Here is a 4,514-nt window from a genome sequence, read left to right on the forward strand (position 1 = left end):
GCATCACCCGATCACCAACTAGCTTGGCCGATCTCCACCGTTGATCAATCCCACTCAATCCAACGGCTATCGCGCAATCTCGCGTGAAATCGTGCACGACCGATATCAGGTCGAGAGTGCGTGAGAAAAGTAGTTTTCTCGTGCTACGTGTCACTCGCTAAGGGTAATCGCGTGAATTTGTAGCATACCACTTATAGCTTTTAGGGCGCGCGAGAAAATGCTTACCACCCATGAAAACCGCTCCACTATTCTGCACGTGGTTTTAATCTCTGCCATTCATCTTCTTGAATTTATCTTGTGTGACTTAATCTTAGGTGTCTATCTCACACAATCTCATCCGATGATCTGACTGATCCAACGGTTCCTGTGCACTGTTACGTTCTTTTGTTTCTTACTGTGTAATAGCCCATTCGATCAACTTTCCGCCTGGTATTTGTTCTCTCCTTCTAGTCTTCACTTGTTCTAATCTCGATCTCCGCCTTGTTACTTCATTTCTTCGTGCCTTTACGCTTCCTTCATAAATCCTTAGGTTTTAGGAAACCTTATAGCTATACCTTTGTTGTAACATTGAAGGTTTTTTCCAATACTATATGTGTGTAAACCCGTAACACTCTTCTCTGTCTTCTTCTCTGATTCTGCACACCTGCAAACCTATGTTACACAAAATTACTCTAATTCACACACAATTTATCATTCGATTACTCAATACAATCCACTCATACTCAGAAATTGAGCTATCTGTATTAATAAAAAAACATTTACACAAGACTTTCTTTCTCGGCCTGATTTTCTATATCAGTGGCCTTTCCTTTCCTGCCCGTAGGCTTACAGTCAACCCTATCTAATCTCTGAACTCTAATTCTCACTCTAACTAACTGACTGACTAACTAACCGACTCTATGCCTTTTTGGCTTACATTTATACAAAAGGTTCTGTTAACCAATTCTGGTTCAGATCCTTAATCTGCTGAACTAAATCCCGAATATCCTCTAAGTCCACTTTTGACTCCACTAATCCCTAAGAATCCTCTCTAGTTCCACAAACCATGAAACCAATTTCTAATCTAAGATTTACAATTAATTTCCAAATATCTCAATCCTCACTAATCACTCATCATCACTCATGTTCTCCTACATTCGAGAGCATTTACAAATATCCTCACAATATCTAATTAATTCCTATTCCAATCACTCAAAACATTAATAATTACATTAATTTGATACATAGGAATCCAACTTCCTTGAAAACACAAGACCCCCTAAGTTAACTAGAATATAATGAAATTGCTGAGCTGAATTCTCTTGCATCAAAAGGCAATAACATGGAAATGCAAATCATAATTATTGTGCAATATGCAGTAGATGAATTCCACAGTTCTCACTTCTAGCAAAGACTATTATTAACAGCATGACACATTTACAAGTGGTGACAACAACAAATTTCAGTATTCTAGTCAGAATGGAAGCTTAGAGGTAACAATTCAAATCAGCCATGCAAAGGAACTTAAACTAATTGATCTTAACAGACTGTGAGAAGTAGATCCAATGTGTGGTTTCCATTTTAAGCATTAGGTACTGTCATTCGAGCTTCATATGTGCAAGCAACTGATTAGGAAGTGACCCTAGTCCAAAAATTTTAGGAATATAGCAAAAGAAGCAGAGGGTTTCTAAATTGGAGGATGGTTAAACCAACACCTTTTGCCACAGCCACAAAGTACAGTCAAATTCAGCAGGCCTGTCTGGATAAGGTTTGATCTCTACTTCCATAATCTCATGCTGTTGTTGTAAATTAGTTTACCACATAGCCTCTGAAATACATAGTGTTCATACAGTCAGACGATGTTCAATGCGATAACATCAATCCCAGTGAGGCAAGTTCCCATGTTAAGTTTTAAGACAACCAGATGTCATGTTTCCAAGTCAATGCACATATGGTCTTATGTCCTATTATAGCGAGTCTAGATAAACTAATTATATGACATCATGAAAAGTCGTCAATTTCTCAAACAACCTCTAGCACCCATATGAAATCCAGAGTGAGGATCATTGCAGATTGTTAAAGTTTGTCACATGGTACAAAATTACTGAATGCAGTTGACAGCTAATTTAATCCACTGTTTAATTGTACCTTAAACTTCCCATAAGCAATTTAGCATTAGCAACTCAACCACTAGAGCAAACCATGAGTAGATCCCCCATCAATTCACACCCATAACAGTGCTTCATAGTATTTATATCAACGTTGGTAAGTTCTATACTAGTAGTTGCTATTACAATAAGTCCATCTATTTTACCTAAATTAGAAATTGCGACTATTGGAAGCAAATTCTAACACTAATTTCCATAAAACAATTCCTCAAGACCACTTCAGACAGACCATTCAGCTAATGTAAATTGCAGCAAAGGCAGATACATTGTATAGTATTTGACAGCCTTAATAACCCTGCCATCACTAACAACATATCAGATGAATCTGCAACTCAATGCTGTTATTATTTGCAAGGTCCACTTTATCAATGTCAAATGACAACTCACTAACCTTTTTAGCAAACCATTTCTAGGTTATAAATGTGAGCACTGTCAATGTTATTTACCTAGGGCACTACACCCGTTGCAAGTACACACCAACTGCTAGGCCAAACCCATTTCAAACTGAACAACTAGTGCATTTAATAAAGATGTATCACCCACTAAGCACTAAATCAGATGTGTTTTCATATTTAACACATGGTGCACTTTTCTGGAAATTTCAATTGGATGATTCCATCAACACAGCCACCAAGCATGTTTCAAATTGCTTGCCTAGCCTATAATTAGCCTATAATTGAAATTTACTCCCTATTACTAAATCTTGCTAGGCGCATTTCAACAATATCGTCAATACTCGGAGAGGGTTGCGCCCAAAGATGGCCTACTACGTTGAGCAGTTCTTGGAGTTGAGAGATGGGCTCATTGTTCGACCCCAATATAATTTTCACCATTAGATGCATGCTCTTCGCATTCCTCTAGGCCAGTTCAGAGTAGGTTCTCATAGACTTCGGGTAGAGACGGACCACTGGGTGGATAGACCAGACAGAATCTGCCAGGTATGTCATCTATAGGAAGTGGAGACTGAGGTGCACTTATTCTTGGATGCCCTGTCTACTACGAGATCAGAGGAAGGTTTCATTGCTTGTTTAGAGATTCTCAGACCCTCACCAACTTTTTCAGGTATCCCGACCAGAGATGTTTGGCCCTATATATCTAGGAGGCTTTCAGGTTCCGAGCGCATATTCTTCAGCCTCCCATCAAACCAGACCCCACACAGAGGATCACGACATTTTTCAGGGTACTACCTTTAGAAAGGGGCACCAAGAGACAGATTGATACCAATACGTATCTAGACTCTAGATTAGTCAGGAAGTGTGGGACCTCTACCCACCACATGAGATCTCAGCCGCAAATCCGTTCCTGAGAGATGGACTAGGTACTCCAGATCTCAGCAACACATGAACCCCCCGTGGCGATGATTTAGTGGACAGTTCGCACTTTCCACCAGCTCTTCATCGGGCCAACAGACTTCGTTGAGTTTCTTCAATGCTCTTCATTCAGCCTCGGGTGTTAGGAGAGATGGGTTTGATCCTCAAACTTATTAGCTCCTGAATCTTCTCCACAAGGGCCAGATGTTGATTTACTTCATGCATTGTATTGGTTTTTAGGAGACCATTTGGTTCTCCTGCTTTGTATGGACATCATTGTATTCAAAAGTCCATTTGACCTACTTTGTAGTCATTAGTTGGACATAAATATAATTATCTTATATTATCTTATCTTATAGTAATTTTGAAAACCTTGACAACCTTGTCATCACTAACAGCATATCAGATCAATTTGTAACTCACTGCTGCTATTATTTACAAGGTCCACTTTATCAATGTCAAATGACAACTCACTAACCATTTTAGCAAACCAATTCTAGGTTATATATGTGAGCATTGTCATTGCAATTTACCTGGGGGCACTACATCCGTTGCAAGTACATACCAACTGCTAGGCCAAACCCATTTGAGAGTGACCAACTCGTGCATTCAACAAATATGTTTTACCCACTAAATACTAAATCATATGTGTTTTCATATTGAACACACAGTGCACTCTTCTGGAAATTTCACTTGATGATTCATCGACACAGCCACCAAACCTATTTCAAATTGCCTACCTAGTGTATAATTACCAAAATCACCCCTGCACTTCATTAATTGCAATTTACTCTCTATTACTAAATCTTGCCAGGTGCATTTCAGCAATATCGTTATAGAGGGTGTTATTTGTGGCTGAGTATGTCACAGTACCAATATCAAACTCATTTGAAGATCAGCTGCAACATTCTATTGGCTTTGTCGGGTGTGCATTCCTTGCATAGTGCGTCCATGATGGTGGCATATGCAATCATATCAGAGACATGACCTCTATCTTTCATTTGTTCTAATAATTTTATTGCCTCCTTCAGGTTACCCACTCTATAGAGTCCATTCA

The sequence above is a fragment of the Pinus tabuliformis genome, chromosome 7 (assembly GCF_031772625.1).
Source record: "Pinus tabuliformis cultivar Carrire ecotype Pingquan chromosome 7, CPIR1, whole genome shotgun sequence".
Lineage (NCBI taxonomy): Eukaryota > Viridiplantae > Streptophyta > Pinopsida > Pinales > Pinaceae > Pinus > Pinus tabuliformis.